The sequence below is a fragment of the Sciurus vulgaris genome, assembly GCF_902686455.1.
Source record: "Sciurus vulgaris genome assembly, chromosome: 12".
Lineage (NCBI taxonomy): Eukaryota > Metazoa > Chordata > Mammalia > Rodentia > Sciuridae > Sciurus > Sciurus vulgaris.
This window is the reverse complement of record NC_136473.1, coordinates 41,699,340-41,717,291: the sequence shown is the minus strand read 5'-3', so window position 1 is coordinate 41,717,291 and position 17,952 is coordinate 41,699,340. Positions and strand designations below refer to the sequence as shown.

Genomic DNA, 17,952 nt, shown 5'->3' with positions numbered 1-17,952 from the left:
TGAGGGGGCCTCTGCACAAGTGAGAACTAAAGTTTGATTCAGGACTTCAGAAAATGTAAATTAGAAAGTATGATCATAAGTCTTTTTAAAAGCTAAAGAGGAATGAGCTAAATAAACAACATTAATTCACATAGTCACATCCCTGCAAACTCTCTTTATACCTCTGTTACTGAAATTGCTGGGTGCAGTGTCTCATGCCTGTAATCCCTGAGATTAAGGATGCTGAGGCAGGAGGATCACAAGTTTGAAGCAACCTGGGCTATTTAACAAGGCCTTATCTCAAAAAACAGAGTCTGTGGGATGTCTGCTCCCACAGTGGTAGAGTGTCTCTGGATGTTATCTCCAGTACAGCCAAACAAGCAAACAAAATTGCTCTGTGTGTACATATAGATGCTCCATGACTTATGATGGGATTTTGTTCCAATAAAACCACTCTACCTTAACCATATCATCAATCAAAGTGCACTGAATACCCTACCAAATATCCTATTTAGCAACACAGTAAACTGCAGAGTATTGGTCGTTTCTCCTCATGATCTTACAGCTAACTGGGAGCTGTATCTCGCTGTTGCTGCCCAGCATTACAAGAGAATATCAGTATCGTACAGCATATGGCTAGACCAGGAAAAAGTAAAAATTCAAAGTATGTTTTCTACTGACTGCATGTTGCTTTGGCAACATCATAAAGTAAAAAAATCTTAAGAGAAACCATTGTTGAGTTGGGGACTGTCTGAATATAGCATATATTTTTATTTTGGAAAATTTAGCATATTTCATATAAACATGTCATATTTCAACCTGATCCAGGGATTTGTCAAATAGATTAAAATCATCTTGTCATGGGATGGGTAGAGGTGGTTCGAGAGAATTAACACAGGACAGTCAGCCTAGATTCTAATATGTAAGATTCAAAACATGCTAACTAATTGTATTTGTTTATTTTGGGGGGGGGTACTGAGAATTCAACCCAGGGGCACTTAACCATGAAGCCACATCCCCAGTATTTTTAGTATATTTTTTATTTTGAGACAGGGTCTCACTAAGTTGCTGAGGCTGACTTTGAACTAGTTATCCTCCTGCCTTAGCCTCCCTGAGCCCCTAAGAGTAAGTGAATGCCACCATGCCTGGCTATTATTCATAATAGCTATATGGTGTTTTCTATTGTTCACATCTCATGTTATCCTAGAAACATAACTTTTTAATAAAAAAATTATTTAAAAAATATTTAAATCAAAATACTTTAGACTACTACATTTACTACATGAAAGAGTTCTGAAAGCTCCTTAACATGCAACACATTTAGTGCTCTCATTACATATTACTTTTTTTTTCTTTTTTGTTTGGGGTGCTGGGGATTGAATCCAGGGCCTTGCACATGCTAGGCAAGTGTTCTACCACTGATCTACACCCCCAGCCTTTAATATTACTATTTTAAGCTTTTGAAATAAATCTGTCATTACTCCTAGAAGGGGCTGACCTTTGCACACATCACACATATATAACTACACACAAATGTAATGTTTGACAAAGGTAATGTACGATGTTCAGTGGATACAAATGTAAAGGTATATAAATCCCTTCACACAAAAGTTATCATACAAGAACACTGTGATCCAATACATTGAAACTTATGAAGTACAACTGCATTTAAAAGTCATCTTACAAATAAAAGCAATTCTTAAGAGAAGTTGACCCTTCTCAAGAGAATTTTGGACCTTTGTTTTTGGAACTGCTTTCTCCTTCTCACAGAGAAACTTCTTATTACTTTCACCAAAACTGGAATGATCTGACTTCATTCACTACATTTGTCTTTAATGCCTTTTGTTCTTTTTTTGGTGGTACTAGGGATTGAATCCAGGTGCACTTTACCACTGATCTACATCCCTTCCCAGCCCTCCCCCCCCCCGCTTTTTTTTTTTTTTTTTTTTTTGAGGGTTTCACTAAGTTGCTTTTTTTTTTTTTTGAGGGTTTCACTAAGTTGCTGAGGCTGGCCTTGAACTTACAATCCTGCCTTAGCCTCCAGAGTGGCTGAGATTACAGAAATGCACCACCATGCCCAACTGAATGACTTCTATTTTTAAAAATCCAGATGCATCCTCATTTGATGAAGATTTCTTAGCACCAATATTTATAAAAACCAACTGTTCTGTGAAAGATTTTGTGCAATGATAGTATCATCGGAGTAAAGTGTGCAACCTCTCAAGGCAACATGTGTAGTGTCAAGTTAAAGAGAAACCAAACCATCTTCCACATGATATTATGGTTTATTTCCTACTCTGAAAGGAGGGAGACTTTCTGGGTATGACTCTGGTTCTGCCACTTGCTATCCTTTAATTTCTTCAACTGTGAAACAGGGATAATACTTAAATCTCATAGATTGTTTTAACATTTAAACAAATACCTGCAAGACACTTGGAACACTGGCATACTCAAGGAGAGTTAATGGCTAATTTTTATTTCTTATTATCATAATGAAAGAATTTATAACTAGAGTACAAGGTAAATTTCAAGCCAGAAACTCAAGTCCATAAAAGAAAAGGATGTAAAGATATTTTCCCTGTTGTACATTTGACAAATTACAAATTTCATCATTAAGGAAAGCCATCCTTGTTCCTTGAGGAAGAGGCAATGGCTATCTGGAGGATCCAACTTTGAAAGAATAAACAAAGATCAATCAATTACTGTGAGCCTAAGAGCTGAAGGATGATTAGTAGCAAGAGCCAGAAAAAAAATCTACAAAAATTAAATCATATCCAAATCACAAAGATTCAGTAAACTTTAACAACATGTAAACTATAACGTTGGTATAATGTTTTATTTTCTATTTTATGGCCCCAAATGATGATGAAACAGAAGGTGTATAGGTTAGATGAAGGGCAATCTAGAATCCTGGTGCTGAAGTTGTACAGGTGTGTGTATGTGGTTTCTGGCCATTTTACTTACCAGTCACCTTCATAAGAACAGTAGAAAGTCAGTCAAGATAGGCATATGAGAATTATGGCATTTACATTTCACCTGTTATATATTTAATTTGAATTCTACTGAAAACATTTGGAAGATTGTGTATTGATACATTTGAATTGTAATTCCAATTTAAATAATTAGGAAGTTGCGATAGTTTTACACAGAAATATTTTGTTAAGTATATGTCAATGATGTTTGTTACTAAGAAAGGATTGCTATTTGAAATATAGTTTTTAAAAATTTATTTTGGGGATTGAACCCAAGGGTAACTTTCTACTGATCTACGTCCCTAGCAGTTTTATTTTTTATTTGAAGGCAGGGTCTTGCTAAGTTGTTTAGGGCCTAAATTGCTAAGGTTGGCCTTAAACTTGTCATCCTCCTGCCTCAGCTTCTTGAGTCACTGGGTTTACAGGCATGCACCACTGTGCCCAGCAATCGGGTTTTTTCTGGAGTGGTGGGGACTGAACCCAGGGTCTTATGCATGCCAGGCAAGCGATCTACCACTGAACTGCATTTAAAAATGCAGAAGTCACTACTCTCAAACAAGTACATAAAATTATAAGTAATTCTAACTGAAGAACTCCCCTATTAGGCACTATTTTAACATTTTGGTCAACATATATCTAACATAAAAAAAATAAACTACATTCCTTTAAACATAGGGTATAATTAAGTGCTGGGGATATAGCTCAGTTGGCAGAGTGCTTGCTTCTCAAGCACAAGGCTCTGGGTTCAATACCCACCCTGCCAAAAAAAAAAAAAGTAGGGTATAATTAGGCATTTTCTTTTTAATTACATTCTTGGTCTAACAGAAATGCTTTATTGTTTCTGATAATACCTGAAGGCTTTCTTCTGTTGTTATCCAATGGCCTCCAACACCAAGAAGTGTGATGATATCATGTTCATGCAGTAGTTGTAATTTTACAGTTGGTTCATCATCTTTACTCTATAATCTCACTTGTAAATGAATACAGAAAGAGAGAGAAGAAATATATTTTATAATATGACAAAAATTTGTTGTTCAAAAAGTTTTACTTTTTAATGTAGTAACTTGGAGGCATTTTTCTTAGAAAAAGGCAACACATTGTATTCACATATCTTAAAATATACCTTTTGCATTGAAACTTTATAAGGTTTATTCTATATTTTATTATAAGTGAAAGAAAGTCTGTTTGCATTCAGACACTAAGTAAGGTAATAATAGATAGTTAAATCCCATAATGTATTAATTATAACAAGGATGACAATACAGTGGGATGAGTTGCTTTCTGATTAAAGCATTCAGATTCAAAATAGTCACACTTTGACATAATTATTGAAATGTGTAATTGCAAAAGTGATGTCAATGAAGTGTATGTTCACTATCACTGAAAGATTTTTCTGAGTTAATTGAAAATCTTGATATTTAAATCTTAAAAGTGTTTAAAATAAACAAACCAACCCCACACATGATGGCCAAAGTGGTATTCACAACAAAATATATACAGAAGCACTCTGTGGGACTATAATATTTCAGAGTGATGGCACTAAGTGTGTACAGATAAGGTGTTGAATAGATATTGGTTAAACTAAAAAAGTTCAAGAAGAGAGAAAACAAACTTCTGTATGTTTTCCATCTAGAGACCACAGAAATCAACCTAAATAGAGGGCAGCCACACATAGCAGAAATGACTGCGTAAAGGCATCTGGATAATAAAGTGTACTATCTGGGACCAAATGAGATCACAGAAACAGGTTTTTTACAGAGATTGTCTTCTGTTACTTAAACTTCAATTCCTGTCCTTTAAAAGGCAAGCATGATCTCTCTTCCAGATATACAGTGATTATAATGGGAATAATGTGAAGAAGCTCCAACTTAAACTGAGAAGTCTTTAGTTAAAATTTAACATCCAATTTAAGAAATGCATTAACAATTATTCCCTCGCTTTGTTTGTTTTTTGTTTTGCTTTTTTTTTTTTTTTTTCTGAAATTCATCAAACTGAAAAAAACTACACAGGCTATTGATTTCATGGGTACCAACCTCCAGCACCTAGGACAATATCTACTCCCAGGCCTCCCGTTTCTTCCAAACAGCTTTCAGCAATATGGACTTTCCCATCAATCACTCAGGCTGTAAAGGACAGGAAATCAGGCAATTGTACTGTTCTATATGTGAGCAATACAAATCAGGGGGAGAAAAAAGAAAAGATATATCTGTCCTCTCTCTTCTGAAATGAGTTAAGCAGTTCAATTATTAAATAATACATTTAAAGGGGAAAATTATAAACCAATAAAACATTTTCCCATCAAGCCCAACTTTGATAAGGTTCAATTTTAAATGAATGGACTGATAAATTCAGTAAAATAAAAATATGAGCATTTTGTGGTAAGGTGGTCAAAGGACAGTCTGTGGATGCAGAAGATTGTTCTCAATAGCTTAGGATATGTTACTAGAACTGAGAATCTGAAAACACAGAGGTATATATGTATCGTTCATATTACAACGTGAACTGGAAGAATAAGCAGTTTCTTAAATATGTTTAGATTTTTATTATGTTTAAAGTTCATAAACATAAGAATAGAGTTGTTCATCATGGTACTTAGCTACTACGAGCTGTTTTATCCTTTCTCAGTCATAGAATCCCTCCCCTTGCTACCAAAATGGAGAAAAGTCCTGAAAGTAAGGAAAAGGAACATGATTATTTTTAGCTATTAGTGAAAATTAATTTTAATTGGTTACTTTAAAAGTATTGTATTAGTAGAAAAAATAATTATATTTCTATATAATAGAATAATCAGAACTTGAACTAGCAAACAAATTTTGTATTGCATTTTTATATTTTTATTTCTATATTTTTGTGGTGCTTCAGATTGAATCCAGGATTTGGTGCATGCCAGGCAAGTTCTCTACCACTGAGCAACATCCCAGGCCCATTTCTAAATATCATCAACACCTTGTTGAAGAGAATTCCTCTTAAAGCTGCTCAGCTTTGAGAAATAGTGCAACAGTAATCTGAGATTTGGAGGAATTGAGTGGGAAGACAGAAGGGAAAGAAGACTGAAATCACCTAGGAAGGGTAGAATTGACCAATATGAAACTTTTCCCTTCAATAATACCACTTGCTTGCTTCCTCCATTGTACTTTCAAATCTATTCTTTTCCCTCTTTTCCTTCAGCCCTGTATTACCTCCCTTCCATTTCTTGGTTATTTCTGCAGGATGCATAATGTAACAATGGAAATAACATGGACTTTACTGTTAGGTCAGGAATCAAGGCCCATTCCAGTCCCTTGTCTAATTGTATATGATTGCAGAAGCTAGTTAAATTCTGAGAAACTATTTCATGGTTATCCACCACAAGTCTGTTGAGACTGTAAGGAGGAAATGTCCATATTAAGCTCAGTGAACATTATTTCCCTTTCTACCTCCCTTCACTTATATTCTGCTCATCCTCTTTGATTTATTTCAGTTAGTTTCTCTGTTCCTATTTTCTTCCTCCTCTCCATATGCACTGCTGTTTGGAGAGGTTCAAGTTTTATACACACACACACACACACATATGTTTTATTTATTTATTTATTTATTTATTTATATTTCTTAGGTTGAAACTTCTTAAGAGCTTACAAGAGACTCATAAGAGTCCACCATTCCTGCTCACTTTAAACTATATCTGACTTGTGTTTCTGTGTGCATGGATCATTTGTCTTCCTAGGGTCTCACAGAAAACAGAGAACTTTAAGGGCATATGATGGGGTAAAAGAGGTTAAGAAACAGAGTGATACAGAAATATACTGATTTATTGAGTGAAACCAAAGATATTTTGCTGAGAATGTTCTATAATGCCGGCTTTCTTTTTGTAAATTCCTTTAGCTTTTTTTTATCATGAAGGATCTTATTTCGTCGTCAATCTGAAAGAGTGTTGCTGGGTATAGATTCTTTATTGGCATCCATTTTCTTTCAGGGCTTGGTAAATTTGTTTCAGGCCCTTCTTGCTTTTAGGGTCTGGATTGAAAATCTGCTGATATTCTTCTTGGTTTCCCCCTGCATGTAATTTGATTCTTTTCTCTTGCGGCCTTTAAAATTCTGTCTTTATTTTGTATGTTAGGTATTTTCATAATAATGTGCCTTGGTGTGGGTCTGTTGTAATTTGTGTATTTGGAGTCCTATAAGCCTCTTGTACTGGATTTTCCATTTCATTCTTCAGATTTGGGAAATTTTCTTATATTATTCAATTGAATAGGCTGTTCATCCTTTTGGTTTGTTTCTCTAAGCCTTCCTCAATCCCAATAATTCTTAAATTTGGCCTTTTCATGATGTCCCATAATTCTTGTAGATTCTGTTCATGATTCTTACCATCTCTCTATTCGTCAACTTTGTTTTCAAGATTAAATATTTTGTCTTCATTGTCTGAGGTTTCTTTCTTCCAAGTGTTCTATCCTATTGGTTATGCTTTCTATGGAGTTTTTAACTTGGTTTTATTGTTTCCTTCATTTCAATTTCTTTTTTGTTTTGTTTTGTTTCAGTATCTCTCTTTATTTGAAATGATCCTTTGCTTCCTGTATTTGCTCTTTTAACTGTCGATTGGTGCAATCATTTATGCCTGCATTTGCTCTTTCATCTCATCATTCAATGCCTGCATTTGCTCTTTCATCTCATTTGCTTCCCTGATTGTTTTAATTATGTACATTCTGAACTCTCTGACATTTCTTCTGCCATGTTGTCATTGGGTTTTATTGATATAGCTTCTAGGTTTATTTGGGACATTTTCTTCCCTTGTTTTCTCATTTTGGTCAGATATCAGTGGGATTCTGAGATAGTGCAGATTTCCTCTATTGGCTTAGTGTCCCTGTAGATTTCCAGTATATCCCGCCTAGCCTTCAGTAGCCTGAAGTCTTGGAGGAACTTGATAATGCCATGCTCCCGCAGAAAGCTGCTGCTGGGGCTGGGGCTGGGGCCTGGCTGTGCGCTGAAAGTCTCTCACTGGGTGGGCCTGCTCCGAGCAGTTGCCTGTGGCCCTGCCTGCCACCAGATGGAGCCTGTCTGCTTGGGGAAGTCTCTCACTGCCCTGCCCTGGTCCGAGAAGCTGCCTGTGGACTGGGGCCCGCTGCTGGGGGCTGGCTGTGCGCTGAAAGCCTCTCACGGGGTGGGCCTGCTTTGAGTTGCCTGTGGACCGGGTCTGCTGTGGGAGGGAGCCTGGCTGCTCGGGGAAGTCTCTCGCTGCCCGGCCCTGCTCCGAGAAGCTGCCCACTGTCCAGGCCTACCACTTGGGCCGAGCTTTGCCAGGAGAAGAGACTCACCCAGTGGTTCTGAGTTGGTTGGGGTCTCTCAATACCTCCCCTTCTTGAATCCTGAGTTCTGGAGTGACAGGAGATGCAGTTCACCCTCTAGTCCGCCATCTGGAATCTCTCTGCTTTTGTTTATTTTAAGTGAGGAAATTCCTGTTAGTTTTAGTTTCTTTAATAGCCTTTATGTTTTTTAAAAAACAACATTAATGAAATTATGGTTATTAACAGTAATGACTCCTAGTATAGCTATCACTATGGGTCAGATCTTCATTATAAAATCAGGACCACGATAGATCTCTTAGTATATTTTGAATATTAAGTAAGTGATAACAAAAGCATTGGGAGACAATACCATTATATATACTATATTGTATTTATGTGCTATACTGTATATAGCCGGCTGAATAAATCGTTTTTTATCACTATTTATGAATTCCTTTGAGTCTCTTTTGTGTGATTAGTATTGTCCTCATTTTAGAGAGGAGGATTAAAGGCCCAAGAATCTAAATTACCTGTATAAGGTGACACAGCTAGCAAGTAGGTGGCAGAGCTGGAACCAGCTTTTCTGACTCAAAGAACTGCTCTTTCTACCACTAGTGAGAGTGGTCCTTTCTCTCTATGCCATTTTTTTTTTTCCCCAAAGGACAATAGTGTATACAGTTAACATGGAGTTACCTCAATAAAGGAGATCATGGACTTCCTTGAAGACAAAAAGCACACAGAAAATACTCTGCCCTGAGTTAGTTAAATGCTTGCTGTGTGGAGACAGACTGGAAAAGTGCGTTTTCATCCTGTGTTAATTCATGGCATCAGAAAGATCAGAGTTTGGATAAATGAAGGCCATGGTGGCTTTCCATCAGTGGTCACAGAAAGCATTGCTCATTGATGTAGTGGCATGTGTCGAAATAAGCCATCTGAAGTAAACAGGTTGGTTATCTGTCCTGCTTCAGGACATTTTCCCAAATGAAACAGTTGTGTTTGTGATTATACAGGCAGTAAATACATTTTCCCCATCAGCCACACCAAGTTCACTCTCCTGAAATGTCCCCACGTGGTGACCAAGAGCTGTGAGTAAAGAATATCTTCCAGATCCTCAGACCTCATCCTGGTGAAACCAGCTCCTTCCTCTGCTGAGGAGTGTGGAATACTGGGCAGAGTACAATAAGTTTCAATTCTAATTTTGGAACTGCAGTGTTCTCTTTTTTGACAATCTTGAGCACAATTTGGCTAGGTTCATTACAGATAGCATTTGAATGAGAAATGAGAAATAGTAACACAAATTAGATTGAGTAAAAGCTAATTGGTGTTTTTCTCCTTTACGAATCTTTTAAAATTTTTTGGTAAATGGAAAAAAAAGAAGAGGCGGTGAAGAAGTTGGTGGGTGGATCATGTTATTCTTGTGGCCCCGAGAATATGTCATAGAAAGGAAGCCACCCAGGACAAACATTTTAAGATTTTGAGAGTATAGAAATAGAAAGAAGCAAAATACACAACAAAAACTTAAAATGCTGGTCATCTCTTTCTTCATCCTACCTCATCCCTTTGTCTTTGAAAATAGTTCCTCAGGACTGCTTTTGTTTTTAAAACCAGTGAAACAGCTGAGTCTGGAAACCACAGAATCAGACTTAAAGAAAGTCTGATGGTGTATTCCCATGGTGTATTCTAACTCTTCTTGTCTCTTAGGATGTACATTAATGTGAATGGACTGACCAGATCAGTCAGATTACATCATCAGGTCAGAACCAGCAGGAAGAGAAGGTGCTAATTCAGATTGGGTGCCTCCTATGAATCTCACACACCTAGGCCCTTTCCAGATGTTTTCTTTTAATTCTTCAAACTCAGTGACAGAGTCATTTTTGTTCACATTTTATTGGTGAGGAAACCAAGTCATTAGGGGACATATATAGGGGACAAGCTAGAATAAACTTATTCTTGTTATACTATATTATACACACAAGCACACACATATATGCAGCTGACGCAGACTAACTGGCTTCAGAGAAGTAGTACAAAGTAATGAGTAAGAAACAGATGCAGACCAAGCTGCCCCTATTCAGATTCTGGCTCTTTTCATTAGTAGGTGTGGGGCAGTGGACAAATAATTGAACTTAACCTCTGTTTCTCAGTTTCTTCCACTGTAAAACTGGAGCAAATCATAGCTTACCACAGTTATTGCAAGTTTAAGTGAGTTTTACATGAAAAATATTTTAAATAATGTCTGCACAGAGGAAGTAGTCAATAGAAATTTTTGCATTTCTAAAAATCCCCACATAGGGAGAGAGGTATTGTAAGATAACTCAGGGAGAATAGATATTGGAACACTGATATGAGATTAGTCTCATTTTTTTAGCCAATTTCATTGGTTGCTATGTATGTTTATTAATGAGAAAAGGACATAAATTTCAAATAACTTGAAGACTTGTAAACTTGGGCAGAATTGTTTATGGTTAAGTCTAGTGCAGGTCTCAACAAGACACCATGAGTGGAGTTGTAGTGAAATTTGGGGGGTGGAGGAAAGACTCCATAAATGCCACATTTATGAGGACTGATTGTAGTGGCGTTGTAGGCATTCAACATTCTAAACTGGAAGAAAAGTGTGATTACCTGAATTAATTTACTTCCTTCCTTCCTTCCTCCCTTCTTCCCCCTCCCTCCTTCCCTTCCTCGTTCCCCTCCTTCCTTCCTCCTAGATGAATAATTCTAAAGCCATTTAGTGGCTGTCATCTCTACACACCATCTTTTCATAGATTTCTCTCTGTCCACTCCCTTGCTTGTCTGTGTGAGGGACAGTGAAAAGGAAAGGGACAGAAGTTTTCTTCAGAAGGCCCAAGCCAGGGAGCAAAGAATGCAGCAACAATGCAGGGAGGAAAGAGTTCACCCCTCCCCACTGGCCCTGTTGCCCTTGCATGAATACAGAGCAAGACAACGATGAGGTTGGGACCTGATTAGGAACACTGTGGATGTGGACTTAGGGTCATGGGGCTTGGATTCCCAGTTCAGCTCCTTGCTGAACTATCTGAGCTTAAAAATATCAGGGCAGTAACATCCCTAGTTGCTTTCACTCTTTCACATCCTGACTGTTTCTAGGATTCTTTTGCTCCTTGGGCCTGGAATTAATCTGATGTGTCCAAGAAAGCATCTGGTTGTACAAAAGATATACAGGCGACATTCTGAGAGTCAGCAGCCACCCATCATCGCTCTTATCCCTTTTGTCAGTTCCAGGTGGCGTGTTCTCCCCCCAGGACATCTGTCCCTCACAGCCAGTTTCAAGAGCAGCACTGCCTTGGAAGACGAGGGATGACTGTTTTCACCTTGACCTTATTGCTCTCTTTCTGGCATGTCTCCGCTCCCATCCCTTCCAACTATCCATCCAAGGGACAAGTAGAAGCAAAGGCAAATAGAGGAAGATCCTCCAGCAATCCTTTTCACTGTGATTTTATTGCATTATACAATAGTTTTCCAAGTCCCTGTGACTCCAAGTCAGGAAAAACTGGCTGAATCCCTCACGGAAAAATAAAATATGAAGAAAAATGCAATCCCTAAGGTAGCAGAGAGGAAGTTTCCATTTTCAATTCTAGATGTCAGTCTAAATGTCATTCTAGTTTTTATTGTAGAGCAAATAAGTGTTATTTGTTGAAATTCTACTTCAAATAACTCATAAGTCTGTTTTGAAGAAATTATTTGGAGAATGTATTTAACTTACTTTACTTAAAATTCACATTAGGACAACAATTTCAGTACATTGAAATGCCATTTTAATAATTCCATGTAATATTGTAGTGATGGTTAACTACATTAAATTTACATGCCAGTTATGTAAGTGACCATAAGTGATTTTTCATTATCCTAAATGGTGAGTAGTTTAAGATGTTAATGTAAGTGCAATGCAGACATAACATTTACAGTTTATTAAACTAAAGGAATGCTAATCAATCAAAATATTTAAACAACACCCATGGAAGAAATGAATTGTTTTCCTAAGATAAAAGATTTCTGATTTTATGTCTTAAATAACAGCTCTAATGGCATTGATGCTTATGAGGGTCTCCAGGCAAAGGCAGAAGAGGCTGGGGTTGCTGGAACTCTATTTTACCCATGGAAGCCCAGCTCTGGAGAACAGCACATTCAGTCATGTGTCTTTACTCGGTTGCTTCTCCTACAGCAAGAGGACCAACCTGAGCCAGATGGTCTCACCAGAGCCCTGCCTGGTGGCTGTCCCAGTTTCCAAGTAGAAGAAGTCTGTGAGGGTCAGCACAGGGCCAGGGGCAGTCAGGAGTCCCTCCCACCCACCATGGAGCCTCTGTGCTGCTTTGGGGCATGTCACAGGGTGAGGCAGCCAGGTGGGGAATGGCATGATGAATGGACTCATTCCCTTTCTGACTTAGTCCTGCCTAACCCTGTCCCCACCACCCCCAGAGCACTGAGAAGAAAAAACAGGGACCAAGGAAGAACCAAGGTCTGTGTGAAACTTCCATCGAGAAGAGGCTGCAAACTCCCCCAGGGAGGAAAAGGACAGGCCGTGGAGAAACCCAGAAGTGGCAGGAAATCTCCAGGACAAAGCAGCCTGGTCGAGGGTCTGCTGTTAGCCGCCATAACCTAGGCGCCTCCTGGGTCAGGACTGAAACATTCAAGTCATCTGTGAAGAGTCCTGAAGGGCAGGGAGCTTTCTCAGAGCTGTGAGGAAACAGTCCCTTGAGCCAGGACTCAGTCCGCACTGCAAGCTGGCTTTGCTGCCTGTGGCTGGTAGTGAAAAATCTCCCTGCTGCTGGCAGTAGTAGTTTATTCACTGTGACTTTTGCTCTGTGGATGAGATTTGGCAATTCTGTTTGATAAGATAGGAAACTGCTTTAGTACAAATGTTAATAATTTTTAAAATGTCACAGTGCTACACAGCCACAAAACATTCCTGAAGGGAGGAAGTAGGGTCCTTGGCTGTGGGGATGGCTGTGAGCAACCTTGCAGGGTGCCAATCAGCAGTAGGAAGGTTGTCCTCCAGAGGCTACTGTGCTCCCTGCGTCCTGCAGTGTAAACGATGGCTTCCCAGGGGTCTGTGGGGCGCACAGAATGAATACCCAGGGTTTGAGAGGAAGATGAGGGGTAGCTGGGAGCTCCTTATGAGCAGGCCCACCTCATGCTCACCGTGGTTTCCAGGACAGCACACCTGCTTAACCTACCCTAGGTGCTCCTGAAGCACTGATTACACAGAAAACACAGGCAAAGGCAAAGAAAGGGAGGTCAGATGGAAAAGAGGGTGGCTGATCCCGGAGACACTGCAGTGGGCAGTGCAGAGCAGGGGACCTGGCCATGGCTGGGGAGGCCTCCCTGCTATTCACACCACTAGGACTGCTCCAGACCCGGGACTGAACCCCCTGCTCTGGGAGACCCCTAAGCCAGGCACACACCTCATGGTAACAAAGAGAAGAAGACAGAAGTGCCGTCCTCAGGTTTTACAGAACCCGAGGCCACTTCTTTGCCTTGCTTGGTGTCAGGAGCGTTTTAATCCATAGGAACCCTATTCCTTCATACTTCACACTTCCAATCTTGGTCTCTGGGAGGAGGACACGCCCATCAAGTGGTGAAGGCCATGATGTAGCAGGCGATATTCTCCTATCCTCTTCAGACCTGAGGGGCCACAACGATCGGTCATCGGTGTTGGGGATGAAATTGAAGGGTGAGAAGCTTTGTGTGGGGACCACCTCCCCGACGCGGCTGACGGAGATGTCCCCGAAGTCCCGGGCCACGCTCAGGAGGAGGTTGGTGCCCTGTGCTCATCCTCATTCTCGCTGCATCGCTTGTGGAAGGCCCTGCTCGGCAGAAAGAACCAGCGCTGCAGGGTGTCACCCCAGCAGGCAGATTCACGAATGAGGTAGCCTGGCGGTCAGATCTCAGCAGCGGCCCTGAGAGCGTTGTAGGTGGACACCCAGTCCTCGTGGTCCACGCTGCCCCTGTGGCCCACCACCTTCACCCACTCGGGGTTTTCCTGCATCATCTCCCTGTTGGTGGTGGTCCACTCCTTGCCCAGGCCGCCCTACATACAGGTGCTCATCCTTCACTGCCAGCCACTGGGCTTTGAAGCCTTTCTCCACAGTCCCATCGCCATCAGACAGAAACACCCAGGGCACAGTCTCAGTGCCTTCAATCTGGTAGATGACCCCCGTGCGGTCGTCCACGCAGTAAAGTTTCCCATTAAAGATGACCAGATCAGAGAGCTCCATGCCCCGTCCCTTTTCTGCCAGGTGGGACTCCAGGACCCCATGGTCTTTGTCCCACTCCAAGGTCATGTTGTCCCTGCTGTCTGACGGGGTCAGATAGCCCTTCAGGTAACGGAATCAGGTGTTTTCCTTCTGGGCCTTGGATTCTATATCCAGGTCCAGCAATGACAATTCAGTACCTAAGCCTGCCTGGTGTCCTGGGGGGGGGGGGGGGGGTGCCAACAAGAGGTAGGTGTCATTGTAGTGGACAGTAGGCATCTGGCCAAGTCTCCAGTTGTGTGCATTGTGAGCAAGGGACCTGCCTGGGGCCGAGCGGGTGGGAGTACAGCAGCCAGAAGAGGGCAGCACCCATGAAGGATGTCAGGATCACCCCCCCATGGGGGCAGAAGGTGGGGGAGGGGGATGTCGGCAGCCTTGGTCAGGGACACCAGCACAGGAAGTCCCCTCCCCCCACTTAGTCAGAGGGAGTTCATCGGCTCATTCCATTCCAGGTGGTCAGCGGCCTGGATGGGCAATCAGACAGCACCAGGCGGAACCGGCTGCGGGCCTGGCTCCCATGCCTCTGGGTGGCCACCCTCACTGCACAAGGCTGGATGGGCGGGGGGCCACATCCCCAGCCTCATTTCGTATTTTATTTAGAGACAGGGTCTCACTAAGTTGCTGAGCACTTCACCATTGCTGAGGCTAGCTTTGGAACTCGCAATCCTCCTGTCTCAGCCTCCCCCAGCCGCAGGGATTACAGGCTGCACCCACTGTGCCCCGCTCACACCTGTATCTTTTCTCCAAAGCTTTGATATCAGAAAGAATGACATTAAAGTAGTAATTTAGCCATGAGCAGCAGCACATTTCAAAAATCATATTTATGAAAAATATGAAATTGATCTCTCTGCTGTAAAACATTTGAAGTAGTTTCTTTATGTTAATTACAGTGACATTAATTACAATGCATTTTAAAATATAATTCTATTATTTCTCACTGCTAATTTTTCAAAGGAATGCAGGATGGATTTATAAATTATCTTGAGCAGATATGCTCATTAAGGAATCAAATTTTTTTTCCCTATTGGAACAAATCTGAACTTTTAAATATGATTCTATTGATTAATTTACATGAAAACATATGTATCCAGTTAATTTCTATAGCTATGTTTTAGCTTACTTGGAGTTGATAATTTTTCCTGGAAGGAAAAAGTATACATTTGGATACCAAATGTTGAAATGGTTGATCTACAATTCACCTTTAATTGCATTATTTTATGATTCTATAATAAGAAAACTAAAAAGAATAAAGCATTACTTATTTGTTTTTATAAACTACCTTTAATAAATGATTCCCTTTTTGCACTTTTTATATTATCAACTTCAATTTTAGAAACATTATAATGTGTCAACACCACACTAGTAGGACATATTTAATTTGATACCACTTAAAAAATAAAAGTTATATGGAATTTTAAGTCTTAAAATATTTATCTCAGAAACTGGGTACACTGATGCATATTTGTAGTCCCAAATGGTTGGGAGGCTGAGCCAGGAGAATTGTTTGAGCCCTGGAGTTCAAGGCCAGCCTGGGCAATATATCTTTAAAACAAAATAAAAATTAAAAATATTTCTCTCAAGGCTAACATACATATATGAAATTCATTTATTCAATATTGACTTTAAATAGCCATTGAAAGCTTATTCAATATAAACCACTGGGCTAAGTCATAATGGGGTTACAAAACAAATAAAATACTGCCCTTCTTTATGTATAATATATTTATTAAGTTAATTACTTTGCTGCTATATCAGAGATACAAAATGTATTGGCTTAAATAAGGTAGATGTGTCTCTATTACCTCTATAGCATTTCCTAGGTGAGTGTGTCCAAGTTGGTGGGCGTCTTCTTCCACCCCAAACTACAGAAAAGTGGTTTCAAGTAGAGACTACTGTACTCATATTTCAATAGGCAGAATGGGTCATATGATCACACCTCAAGGGACACCTGTAATCGTAGTCATCTTGTGTGTCCAGAGTAAGAGAGAAATGGTTAGTGAATATATAGCCTTGTAAATGGTTAGTGAATACATGGTGAATATATAGCATTGTATCACAATTCAAAGATAATAAAAACTAAAAACAGAAAGTTGTGTTCAGTTTCTTTTCTGGAATTTTAATTCATTTTCTTCTAATTTCCTTATGTATTTTAACATGTATGACAAAGGACTCAGTATCAATATGATTTCAAAAATATTAGCACAATACTGCAAAGATGTCTTTAAAATTGATCCAATACAACTGCAATCGTAATATCAGAAGGAAATATGAGAAGCTGTTTTAATTTTTTATGGCAACTCATTGAACCTAAAGTGGCTGAAAAAAAGTGAGAAATACCAATGCTGAATGACTTTTAAACCAAGAATACAACAGTAATCATGACAGTGTAATAGTAAATCAAGATAAACATGTAGATTAATGGAGCAAAAAAAGAGTCCAGAAACAGACCATACTTAATTGTTATTTGACACGTTTTAAAGTGCTTCAATGGGGAAAAAAAATGTTACATTGAATACCACTGGAAGAAATAGATACCTATGTAAATAAAGAGAAAGAATAAAGAGGAGAGGAAAGAATCTCAAATATCACTTCACAACCACATATAAAAATTAGGCCACAAATAAATATAAAATCCTATATAAATTTGATTATAAACCTAAATGTAGGAATCAAAATTACAAAATTTCTTTAAGAAAACAGGAGAAAATCTTTGTGAACTCAAATTAGGTAAATATTTCTCAACGGACACAAAAAATCTTGAACTATGTAAGAAAATATCCATAAATTGGACTTTATAATAAAATGTTTTACGCTCCAGAAACCAATGCTAAGAAAATGAAAATGCAAGCGATAGACCTGGAGAAAATATTTCCAAAAATATGCATCTGATATTGGACTTTCATTCATATTATATAAAGAAAACTGTTTAAAAAGTTATTCTGACACCTGTTAATACAGTAAGGAAAACTGTATTCAAGCCCACTGCAATAGATGTCAGAACTATCATATGAGAAGAGATATTCAACTCCAAACACAAAAAGATGGTGGAGATTTGCAGTCAATGAGCAGAGTGACCGTCATTGGATGGAAAATTACTAAGAGGAGACATCAAGAATAGGAGGATTCTTTCTAATGGACTTAACAGGATTCTTGCTGAAGGCAGACCAAGGGTTTAGACATCAAAGGTGGGGAGGAAGAAAGTTTGACAATGCATCAAGCAGGAGTATTCTCTCTAAATTCCCTTAGCAGTTTTACTGCTACAACCGGATGGGGCAGGCAAAAAACAGGGCCTAAGGACAAGGCGTAGGGGAAAAGTATTTAAAGGAATATGTCTAAAGCCTATTGAAGGAGAGAGTCTCTGTCAATACTTAGAATTCAGCATTTTTTTTTTAATTTAATTCTTCAAAAAGAATTTGAAAGAGAAACTTAACCAAAGATGGTACAAACTGGTAATTAAAACATGAAAAGATACTC

General features: G+C 39.3%; 1 protein-coding gene and 1 pseudogene across 2 annotated transcripts in view; both read right to left on the bottom strand.

The window, feature by feature from the left end:
- The window catches only part of LOC306641932 (uncharacterized protein), a gene marked incomplete at its 5' end in the record, with an annotated part of 79,954 nt that overhangs the window by 43,259 nt on the left and 18,743 nt on the right, over positions 1 to 17,952 (bottom strand). The gene's annotated exons all lie outside the window — the stretch shown is intronic.
- Positions 13,527 to 14,697, bottom strand: LOC306641933 (soluble calcium-activated nucleotidase 1-like; annotated as a pseudogene). The gene has a single exon. The product of its transcript is annotated as a soluble calcium-activated nucleotidase 1-like (transcript).